Source organism: Euprymna scolopes, chromosome 15 (assembly GCF_053919585.1).
Source record: "Euprymna scolopes isolate OS-2025 chromosome 15, ASM5391958v1, whole genome shotgun sequence".
Lineage (NCBI taxonomy): Eukaryota > Metazoa > Mollusca > Cephalopoda > Sepiida > Sepiolidae > Euprymna > Euprymna scolopes.
Window position 1 is genome coordinate 66,455,500 of NC_136496.1, and position 12,994 is coordinate 66,468,493.

At 34.0% G+C, this 12,994-nt stretch overlaps 1 protein-coding gene and 1 pseudogene across 11 annotated transcripts in view; one reads left to right on the top strand and one right to left on the bottom strand.

The window, feature by feature from the left end:
• The window catches only part of LOC145293856 (glycerol kinase 5-like), a 420,415-nt gene that overhangs the window by 253,745 nt on the left and 153,676 nt on the right, over window positions 1-12,994 (top strand). The gene's annotated exons all lie outside the window — the stretch shown is intronic.
• LOC145294350 (U2 spliceosomal RNA) lies at window positions 10,703-10,835 on the bottom strand (annotated as a pseudogene).

The following is a 12,994-nucleotide window of genomic DNA, read 5'->3' on the forward strand; positions in this document are numbered from 1 at the left end:
ACAGAAACTGAAACATGTGCAGGCAAGTATTATGTTTTTATTTAATCAGTTCACTTCTTGCAAGTAAAAAAAAAAAAAATACTCAAGCTGAGATCGAAACCAAAATCAAAAATAGTGATTCAAGTACGATTTTCAAACCTACTTATTCTTAACATAAAGAAGCTGTCATGTTTCATGACCGCATATGCGCAGTCGGGAAACAGTTGAAAAACAGATAAAAGTTCAATGACCTCCAAGTAACAATTTTTCAATTTTTACCCCCTTAACAGCCCCTTTTTTTTAGGATGAAAACCGGAGTAAAAAGTTTTCCACTAAATATCCTATATACCAAATTTCGAGTCTGTAGATAAAAAATTTGAGTATATAGTATCCTCACACACATTCTCACTTTTATAGATATATAGATTTTATAATAGAGGGAGAGAGGGGGGTTACCCCCTTATTGTGTGTGTGTGTGTGTGTGTGTGTGTGTGTGTGTGTGTGTGTGTGCATGTTTATTTATTTATCCACTCCAGATTTATAGGCGGCATGTTCAATGGGTAGTTTATAACCAGGCAAAGTCACTGCTACTTTTAACCTCCTTCCTCTCTTTCTAAATTGAGGAAGAGAGACAGCAAAAAAAAAAAAAGAAATAGTAATATTATTCAGCTGGTGGCTCCATGGGAAAAGAGAGAGGAAGAGTTAACGAACAGAAAAAGGGTAATTTCGGATTTTATTTTATTTTATTTATTATTTAACTGACTTTGCAAACTCACTTTTTTCTGATTCAAACAATCTTACCAGAGTTTAATGGCTGACCCAACATGTGATAGGTATTCTCGTTAGGATTTTGCTAATAAAATTAAGATTCGGGGTCATGCATTTTGGTTAGATATATTTCAGAGACTCTCTAAAAGTTTAATATTACCATTGTTGTAATGAAATCAAATTTTTGTAACATGTTTGGATCATTTTCATTGACCCTAGATTTTGTTTTGCTTGTAGATGAGGATTATTTTCATATTTATTTATCGTTTTCTTTTTTATCTTTACAATCTGACGCCATTAAGAAATGATACATGCAATCTAGACAAGCCAATATTTCATTCAGTCAAGTTTTTGGAAACTATAAAGTGCAGCTTTGCACCTTGATGCCGCTAGGGTTTTTACCGCAACACCAAATTCAGCAGTCCGTTTTTATAATGACCTTTTTCCTGTTGATTGCGGTATAAAGCTGGCCCTGTGCAGTTCTAAGAGGTCCACCCTTCCAGCCTTCTCTCTTTGAGAAGGGATTAGTTTATTGCTAATCATCTGAGGCGCCTCTATCTGGAAATGCCTCCGCAGGAGCGCTGATTTTTCAATCCCACTTTCCGACCCTTGTGTCACATTTCTCAATGTGGGAGAGAAATAAATACCACCTTCAAGTGTTGTTTTCTGTCTACAATGTTTGAAAATTTTCCCCTTATTCACTCCAAAAAAGGTATATTCCCACTGAGACATAACTGTGAATAGGGGCTTGATTTATAGGGGGGGGGGCTAAGTGGGGAGTTGTTCACATTACATTTAAATTCTTGCATCTTGGTACAGTCAGGAGGAAATTCCCAATGTATGCAGCCTGATGGAAAGAAGCAATTAGAGTATAAGGTTTTTCGACATCTAAAGTGAAGGGATAGGATTTTGGCTGCTAGTTGGGTTGTTTGAAGTTGTCTATGTTGAGAAATCACAAGTGCAGTAAATTCGTCAGAACACTCGGAAGTACTTGTAAAACAAGCACAAGGATGCAACATTGTGACTGTACAATAGGGGCTGGAGATTGGTAGCCGGTGCCAGACCTATTAAAATACTCTTTTTTTTTTTTTTTTTTTTTGCACTCTGTCCAAGAGGGAAAGACTAGTAGTTTATGCATCAGACTATATGTGGTAACAATACTTTGTGCATGGGCGAATGGTGGCCTTGTAGAGATATATTATGATACTGGCAGGAGTAGCCTATTTTCTTTACAGCAGACTGGGCAGTATTTTCTATCTATGTATTCCAATTGATATTATCTGTGACTATTAGGCCAAGGAGTTTGAAATGTGAGTAGATATTTATTGGTAGATAATTGTGAATAAATAAATAAATATGAATAAATGTGGGTGGATAAATATGGGTAGATATTAATGGGCAAATATGTGTAGATATTAAGGAATAAATATGAATAGATAATTCTCTTTCGGTCTCATCTTGTTTGATACCAATGACACATCTGATGGTGGATGAAAACTGAAACTACAATTAAATAATTGCTGATGACAACATTACAAACGTGTCATATAAAATTAGCATAAATTCCAAAAATTACCACAAATGATCCAGTTGAAACAAAAATTACAAGTAAAAATAGAATTTATCGAATTATCGAGTTTTATCGTTTTAATATGGAACAGTTGTACAACTAATGCAATATAACAAACTGACTTATCTCCCCTGGCTTAAATTGACTTAAATGAAGGGTCTGCCATTTTTAAACAGATGGATGAGTTTTTGTAATTTATGGAATCTATACCAAGTCTGACATGACACATAAATACATAATGTTTTCATTTAAAATGTATTGGGTTAAAAGATCAATCTACACAAGCACTTTTTTTGTATTTGGTGGTATCAGATAACATTAACTATTTGTACATTTGGAAAGTAATTGTTTCTATAAATGAATGAGTTACTTGAATTTTTTATTTCATTTTTCTTTTTTATTGAAATTTTAAAATTAATTTGTTTTTATTATTTAAATATGGATCCACATTTTACTTAAATTTTGTTTGATGGGAAATTTTACTTTTTTTTTTTTTTACATAGGCGTCACCACTTATCAAGGCCGATGGGCCACTCAAGGATAAGGGTTAAAGAGTGTAGTGTAGTCAAAAGGACAATATAGTAACCGATAGTAATGGAAGTTCGGTAAATTTGTTAACTTAAGTGGAATGGCTCATCAGAAACTTGTTCACGTTGGACTTGAAGACAACCATATTATAAACAGCTGGAAAGCAGGAAAACGGAAGACAATTCCACAGGCGTGCAGTTCTAAGAAAGAAGCTTTGATCATGGAATCTATGTTTAGGTTTAGGTACAGATAAAGAGTGGGGAAAATTATTGATAATGTTTTCAGCTAGTCTAGTGTTTCTTGTGAAAGTTTGGCGAGGGGGGACTATAGATTGAAGCTCAGTTGAACACTTTCCATGAAAATAACGATAAAGCAAAGACAAACTTGCAACATCTCTTCTGTGAGATAGAGGTTGCAGCAAAGAGAAAAGGACATCTCCCACCAGGCCACGAAGTCTATTGAAATCCTTAATGCATTTTAAGGCATCCAATAATATTTGATTGTTGACTTTTGTAAGAAGCTTACGACCTAGTGTAACGCGTGTTCAGTTATTGGGAACTTCCGGATCAGATATATAAAAGAATCTAAATATGGTTTCTTTTTTTAATGTTATAATGGGGTTGTGTTTTTATCTGATTTTGTATAGCTTTGTTTTTGTTATTCAGTTACCCATGGAGGTATAAATAAATATAACCTTTTGTTAAATATCAGAAAAAAAAAATCTGTATTTATTTAGTGTCATGTAAGAAGACTATATGCAGAATAATGATTTGATTATAAGTTTATTTGCTTAATATTTTTTTTTTTTTTTCAAGTGATTATGCATATCTTATTCCCTTCATTCTTTGATAAAGTTTTATAAAGGTTGTTTATAATATAAGATTTCTTTTCTCCTTGATAAGTTGATGGTTATATTATTGGGCCAGAGATTATAAGATCTAACAGTGGTGCTAAGTGAAGTTCAGTAATCTTTCTTAATCCAAACCGAATTAAATAATGAAATCATTGTTTACAGTGCTCAGCAGGTGTTAACGAACAAATGTTAGGAAACACATTATCTTTTCACACAAATGCATACTTCTATGTTTTCAACAAACACAGACTTGCTGAACTTGTTGGTTATCGCTAGTGAGCGATCAAGAAACGATTCAATTAAATAAGTCTTTTCTTTTACATATGGTCTCGTTTTCTTTCTTTGAATTTTGCTTTGTCCATGTGGTTTTTGCATTGTTGCATCATCTAGGGGCCGTGATCAACTGCTTAACTCAAGATGAACAAAACTCATATATGGAAACACAAGGAATCTTTTTATTACTTTTTGTTTTATCACCACGTTTGGCCAACGCATCCTCTGGTCTTCTTCAGGTAGTTAATCACGATGAAATAGGAATAGTGAGGCTTGTAACTATATCCCCAGTAATTACTGCCTTCCATAGTTGAACCACCTGAAGAAGACCAGAGGATGAGTTGGCCAAAACGTGATGAAACAACTTTGAAGATGACGATAACAGTATGTAAAAAAAAAATTTAAAAAAAATGAATACACAAATTATGAAGCCTCATCTCAAAGAATTCCAAAAAAATTTTTTAAAAATAATAATAATAATATATAACAAGGAGACTTGTTGGCAGTTTAAAAGGTTTTATTGGAGAGAGAAGTTCGTTCATAAGGGGAGAGAGCAAAATTAATTCCTTATAAAAGAAATTCCTTATTTTATTTTCTTATTTAGCATAAAAAAAAATGGTTAACAAATGGATAATCTTGAAGAAATTCATTTAGATCCCTACATTGTTAGACCTGTCTAGTATGGCCGCTTCTTTGCTGCAAGCTGCCCCCCAAAACTGTCTTAATCCTCAGACACATAATCATTTCTTATATAATTACTGACACCTCCTTCTAGTGTGTTTTGTGTAGGAATCTAACCCTTGATCCCGATCATCTTATTCACTGAGTGCACCGAGTTTATTTCTGTTCGCTGCCAAGCTGTTCAGATATGCACTTAATGACACGTTCTTGAAAGTCATACTAGTTAACATAATCTCTACCTACTGGCGTAGGGTTTCATTATATAACATATGCATGGGCATGGAAGGAGGATTAGGTGTAATTTTGGCAAATCTCTGAAAGCATGAAAGTTTTTAAAAAATGCAGTGTCTCAGCAGCCAACAACTGATGCAGGCAGTTTTTTCTATGCTTCAGCAATTCTGAGTATGAAAAAATGTTAAAAATCATGGAAGCTGTACTTTGGAAACATATCCACATGTGTTAGACACATGGTCATCAAAAACGAGCTCGGGGTTATTGTTGGTGGGATTGTTAATAATCTTGCTTGTGTTTACCAAGTTAGTTGCTAGATGTCAGAGCTTCAATGAATTCAAGCCTTTTTTTTTTCAATCGATTTACTTCTGGGAGTTATAATCCTGTTCTACATTATAAATTTAAAACATGTTCCTCCACCAAAACACGCACACACACACACACACACACACACACACCACGGCAAACAAACAAGTCACTGAATTAACAAGTCACTGAACCTAATTTTTTGCAAATATTTTTTATAACATGTAAAAAGGTTTTTCCAATCCATTTACTTCTGAGGATTGCAATTCTTGTTTTTCTCTATTTTCCTGATCAGCATCGGCACACAGATTCCACTGGTTTAAAATAAATATTATGTTTCTGTATTTTTGAGATGAGGGTTGATTATTTGTATTATTTCGATTCTTTCGACTACAGTTCTCATCTTCAGTGTTATTTTCACGTTTCAGTTGATGTAACCTCTGACCTTCTTTAGGTGTATCTTGTACAACTTGGGAATCTTTTTGTCGAACTTAAGAATCTGTACAGAATATTAAACCGAACTCTTTATTTAATTCACAGGGTAGCTTGCTCTCGTTCTGTCAGCTATAACTGGGTGGTAGTCCTAAGTAATTTGCAATTGTATTTTTGAGTGTCGCCCACACTGAGAATTGAACCTTCAATATTCAGAAGAGTTTAACTTACAACTGAATTTTAACAAGTACTTTATCCACTATGCCATGGGCCATTGTATTATAAATTATACTCTTCTGTCGGTACGGGTGACATTTAAAAATACAGTTGCAAATTACTTAGAATTTTTACTCAGTCATGGCTGATGGAACAAGAACATGTTATACCAGTGGATTAAATAAAGAGCTCCGTTTGAAATTCTGTACAGATTGCCGAGTTTGAACAGAAATATTCTCGAGTTCGACAAGATACTCTTAGGTCGTAGGTTACATCGATTGAAACATTGTGAAAATAACACTCACGGTAAGAACAGTAGTCTAAAGTATCCGAACAATTAAACAATAACGATTAAAATAAATAGTGTTAGGACAATTATATTAAAATATATAGTCAAGCAATAAGAAATTATGCATTTCTGCTGATAGTTGGGAACATGTGCAGAGTTGAATTGCATTGGCTGAGCTTGCTATCAATTAGCTGATAAAAATAATGAATAAAATGTTTTTTTTTGTTTTGTTTTTTCTTTTTCTTTTCTTTTTTTTTTAGAAATACATTTTAAAAAGTTAAGATTTGAAACTCAACTCGAAAAAAGAAAAGAAATAAACTCTATCTCCAACCTCTGCATGATAGCCGACTGCCAACTCTCATATTTTTGCATGGCAAACATTTGAAGTTTACATTTTTCAAGTAACACAAGGAATAATTCATGCAAATAAGTTTTATGGCATATGTCATTAAAAAAATACTGATAGTATTAAATATCCCTTCCATGGGAGAAACTCTATGCATATATTCTGCTTTTCTTCTGGTGGGTCAGAGTTGCTATTCGCTTGATCCTTCTCTTGGATAAGCTGATATATAAGAAAGGCAAGAACGATTTTATTTATCTTGGCTATGGATATTTGTATTTATTTAGCTAAAGGGTGCTCAAGAAAAATGTCTGTATGGTGGTTGGAATAGACATGTACAATCCTACCAGAATGTTGTCATTGTAGAGATAAACGTACGCCTTGAGAAATGTCTGTGATGATGTATATACAGGCATGTCAGGTGCGATCTAAGTGTTGGAATTGTAGGGATACGCTGCTGACACGAATAAATAAGCTCATGGTTCAAGAGAAATATCGATGTGCTTGTGTGTATAGGTATGCCAGAGGAACCAACAGGTGTCTAAACAACCCTATTTACCAAAATATTACATTGCATATTCCTTGACGTTTCTGAATTTTTGAAATGAGGATTGGTTATTCGTATTATTTGTATTCATCGGACTACAGTTCTCATCTTGAGTATTATTTTCACAATGTTTCGGTCGATGTAACCTCTGACCTTCTTCAGGTGTATCTTGTCGAACTCGGGAATGTGTTAGTCGAACTCGGGAATTTGGACGGAATATCGAGTGGAACCCTTTATTTACTCCACAGGGGTAGCATGCTTTTGTTCCGTCAGCCATAACTGGATAGAGGTCTTAAGTAATTCGCAATTGTATTTTTCAGTCGCCCACACTAAGGATTGAACCTTCAACCTTCAGGATAATATCACTTTTTACAATTGATTTTTCCAAGTATTCTAACCACTGCACCATGAATCCTTGCGAACTAAAAGAAAATCCGTCCAAATTCGCGAGTTCAACAGAAAAGTTCCCGAGTTTGACAAGATACACCTGAAGGTCAGAGGTTACATCGACCAAAACATTGTGACAATCACACTCAGGATGAGAACAGTAGTCTAATGAATCTAAATAATACAAATACATGTTCCTTTACTAAAATTGAAACTGCAACTGACAAACAGAATTCAAATCTTTTTCTGTCAAATTAAACTAATCAATCAGAAAGAAAAAAAGAAAGGACTGGAATCTTAGGAAGATCTCCATCATTTCCGTAATTATAGAATCAACCGGACTCGTGAAAAATAATTTTAAATATACCCAGTGAACTAAGTGCAAGAGAGATTCAAACAATTGCATTTAAAAGGACGGTTAGAATCTTGATAAGATCTCTTGCTTGGAATGTCTGAGATATCAGGCATCCGGTAAGATGCCCCATCCCCAGCTAGAACAAAATAATAAAAAATTGGGGGGGGGGGAGGTACTTTCCACACGGAAAGCACGCTTAATCCTAGGAACAAACTATGTTAATCATTCTTAATGAACTCCTGCACCTGGAAAAATCATATCTATGATTTACTTCATAATGTTTTTGAAGTTATATTTAATATTTGTAATTTAATTTTTTTTTTTTTAAATAAAGTTACAATATTTTTCAAAATGATGTTCCATTAGTCATGACTAATTTTTAAGTAATTTGCAATTATATTCTTTGTATCAGCCACACTAAAGATTGAACCTACAGCCTTTAGAATACTAAAGCTTTGAACTGATTATTACTTAACACTTTATCAACATGAACCTGTGGTGCAACAGATGAGAACAATCTACCCCATTAATTGAATTAAGAATGTAGTTTAATCTTATGCACATGACCTCTGAGATAATCATCAGGCGACACAAATCAGTCAATCTGTTTTTAATAATTTTTTTTTTTTTTTTTTACACGGGGATCACCACTTATCAAGGCCTGGAAGCCACTCAGGGATAAGGGTTATTTTGTGTACAATAATCAATGGGATAATATAGTAGTAATAGTTGGTATTGGAGATTTGATAAAGTGTCTTACTTAAGGGGGCGATGAATCAGGAATTTGTTTATGTTGGACTTGAAGACGTCCAAGTTGTAGGCAGGTGGGAAACAGGCAAATGGAGGAGAATTCCATAGGCGTGCACTTCTCAGAAAAAAAGCTATGTTCATGGAATCTACGTTTTGATTTAGGCACAGATAAAGAGTGGGGAAAATTACTGACAGTGGTTTTAGCTAGATGGGTGTTTATCATGAAGGATTGGCGAGGGGGGAACCAGAGATTGGAGCTCGGACGAGCACTTGCCATGGAAATAACTATAAAACAAAGACAGGCTCGCAACGTCTCTTCTGTGGGAGAGAAGTTGCAGGGAAGAGAAGAGAGCATCCCCCACTAAGCCACAAAGTCTATTTTTGTACTTTGTCAAAGCAGGACAGGCTATTTTTTTTTTTAAACTCCAGCCCAGATGTGGCAGCAGTACTCCATCTTTGGACGTACTTGGCTTTTATACAGATAGAGAATTGCATCAGTAGTGAAATATCTTCTGGAGCGTTAGAAATGAAAAAGAACCTTTTTAGGCCATGACATTTCAGATCTAGAAAAACCGGCATTATAACACTATAAGGGTATACAAAAAAGTTTAATTTAGTTGTATTTATATTTGCACTAGTTAAATTGTTTGTTTCTTTCAGTAATTAATTAATTCAGTAAAGGAATCACAATCTATCTATATATCTGTGAAAGTGTGTGTGTCTGTGTCAGTGTACATTTCCATACGCAATAACGCGGTCAATTTTAAGTCTACAGACTCGAAATTTGATATACAAGGTACTGAGATTTGGAAAAATCAATGTGACAGGATTTCGGCCAGAAATTTGGCGATTTGACCGTTAAGAACTCTACCAAACTCCTCCGACAATTTTGGGTCTAAACACATGAAATTTTAGATATAGGTTTCTTGGACATGGATCTAACTTAATAACTTGATTTGAACCCAAAACAATAAATGGTAAGGGATCATAATAGGGGTCAAAGTTTAAAAAAATTGACCGCTTTTTTTTTTTTTTGGTTTTTTATTTGTTCAGCGTACACCTCCAAACACACAGGCAACGCCGGGCACTCATGCTAGTTAGTTATAAAATCAAACTATCATCTAAAATTCTTATATTCCATATAGTTTAAAAAATTTTCAAAACCATTTTTTTTTTTCTTTCTTTTTTTCAATGAAGAAAGCACCGATGAAATTTTCACAAGATTTTATGATTGCATTATGAACATTGGATGATCTAAAAACCAGCTAAGTAACTAGTTCTGTGTTCTCATGGTGATGCTGCTGTCCTGTGACCTGTCCTCATCGTGGTGGCGCTGTCCTGTGACCTGTCCTCTTTCCTCTTAAATTACGTCAACTATCACAGCTCATCTAAACCAGCCTTGAAATGTCTGCTTGTCCTTGTCTGATAAAAACTTTTGTATCAAATCTCTTGCAAAAGTCTGTTTTCCCAGAGAATGATATCGTTAAAAGACCAAATTAACTTTGGAGAAAAAGAGGGGGGAAAATGGAGCTGTCTGGTTGACATCTTTTTGTTGAAGATTTAAAAAAAAAAAAAAAAAAAAAAAAAAAAAAGCTTTTATTACATATGAAAAGCGGAAAGATTGTTTTTTCCTGTCATTTTGATTAAAAAAAAAAAAAAAAAAAGTAAGCAAATCTAGATATAGATCTATTAAAATAAATGATGTCGTACAACTATTAAAAGTAATTCTATCTTTCTCACTTCGATAGGTCACCGTTATTATCTCCATAGTTTTTTAAATTGTGAATTATAATTTCTTCCTGTCCGTATCCTGTTCATATCTTTTTTCTGTCAAATATTATTCAGAACATGAACTGATATCTCCGCTGTCAGTTTTCATGACATAACAAGACGTGCAGCTCTGGCGAAACTAAATCTGCCAGAAAACAAAACAAAAATATCTAATCAACAAAACAAATTTAATAAGCTGTTATTGTATTACTTTTTTTTCCTTTTTTTTTTCTTTTTTTTTTTCTTTTTTTTTTTTTTTACCGGGACTTGAAGTTTCACAGCGGATTTTTTCATATGTAATATATTGATGTTGGCATACTGTGGATGTTCAGCATAAATGGAGACGCCCTGATATTATTGTACCTATTTACTATGCCTCCCCACGGGACAGAGTTAGACATCAGGGTCGTTTTTTAACGTGGAGAAAAGGTACAAAAATAAAAATTGTCTCAGTCGTGAAGGATTTCTCCTCCACCGAAAGAGAACAAGAAAATGAAGTGCAGCATCTGAAGAACAGATACTACACTTTGATCTTGGCCAAAAGGCCAAAAAAATATTTATATAAACTAGCAGGGACGCCCGCCGGCATAGCCCGGTTGTAAAATACACTTACATATGATTTAATTTATGCATATTTCGTATATATTATTATAGAGTCAATTTTCTATAGATTCTTGTATATTATAAAGTTGTGACTTCAAAAATAAAAATATATATTCGTATGACTTGGGTGCATCAACTTGAATCGAAACTTAAGTCAAAAACTTGTGATATATATATATGCGTAATGCGTAGATCATCGTATAACGATTAGATCACTGTCTGTCTGGCGTAAATGAACACTTCACATTAAGTTGTTTAAAATTCAACGTTATTTCAAGCGGTTAATGGTAGCCGAATGGATTAGGTCTCCGCTAATCGAGCCAGAGATGTCTCGTGATACGGGGTTCGAATCGTTCGACTGGTAGTAATCGTGACACCCTGCACTGAAGATTCCCGAAAGGATGAAACACTAGTGTCTGTAGGTATTTAATTATTATAGTAAAAAATAATTATATATATATATATATATATATATATATATATATATATATATATATATATATATATAAAATTAATTTAAGTTCCTTCAGCTACAACCGAAATCAAACTTATTATGAAGAATTCTTGGTAAAATTATTTATTACAAGAAATGGAAAGTCATAACAATTAAACGACAGTCACTCAGAAGAAAAAATATGTAAGCGTTACATACAAAATAACATACACGCTATCATATTAATATATAGATTTACATTTTACCAACTTTTTCAAAACCTACCATAATGTTTCAAACAGACTTTTGAAAATCCTATGCCAACAAATTTGGTAAGCATTAGATGCCTATCTTCTTTTTTTTTTTTTTTTTTTTTTTTTTCATATACAAGGGAGTCACCACTTATCAAGGTCTGAAGGTCAATCGAGGATAAGAGTTAATGTGTGTAAAGTGGTCTGCAAGGCAACAATGTAGTGATCGGCAGTGATAGAAATTAGGTAGAATTTAATTAAGGAATCGGCTCAACAAGAATTTGTTTACATTGGACTTAAAGACAGCCATATTGTAGTTAGCTGGAACTGCAAAAGTATTTATATAAACTAGCAGGGACGCCCGCCGGCATAAAGACAACCATATTGTAGTTAGCTGGAACTGCAAAAGTATTTATATAAACTAGCAGGGACGCCCGCCGGCATAAAGACAGCCATATTGTAGTTAGCTGGAACTGCAAAAGTATTTATATAAACTAGCAGGGACGCCGGCCGGCATAAAGACAACCATATTGTAGTTAGCTGGAAAGCAAACACAGGCGGATAGTTCTAGGAAAAAAGCTTTGTTCATGCAATTTTTGTTTAGATTTAGCCACAGATAGAGAACGGAGAAAATTGTTGATAGTGGTTGTAACTAGAAGAGTGCTTCTAAAAGTTTTACTGGGAGGGCGATAAATTGGAGCTCAGCCGAGCACTTGCTTTGAAAATAACGATGAAGTAGAGATAGACTCTCAACGTCTCTTCTGTTAGAAAGAGGTTACGGGAAGAAGAAAAGGGATATCACCTACTAGGCTTTGGAGCTGGTTTTGAACTCTATCAAGGTTGGAAAGGGTGCGCCAATCTGCTCCTTTCATTTAATAAACACATCAATTTTCTATGATAATGGATTGTTTTGGAAGTTACCTCCGCACCCCTTTCGATGCACTCAAAAGCTATGGAGAAAAAAATATTATAATCTCTATCTCTACTATTATATAAAAGTAACTTTGTGTGTGAGAGTTCTTCCCTATGGACACGGAAACGGCTGAGCCAATTTTTTTTTTTTTAATTTCACACGAAGATACTTGATATGTCTGGGAGTGTTCTTACATAGGTTTTCCAATGGAATGCATCTGATAAATATGGAAAATCGATAATCGAAAAAATTTGATTAAAGAACGAAGTCCGATTTTGACCAAAGTTAACATTTTTATACGGCCTCACATCACAAGTGCATTTGAGAAGTTTTATCATCACATAAGCAGAAAGGCCCAGCATATAAAATCAACAGTAGATTCTTTTATAAGACAGGGGTGCATTCGAAGTGAATGTTTCAGTTTAGAGCACAATTGGACCATGATACTTGACTTTTGCATATTAAACTTCAAGTGGTCATTTTAATTTATAATTTTATAAAATTAACAAATGTAGA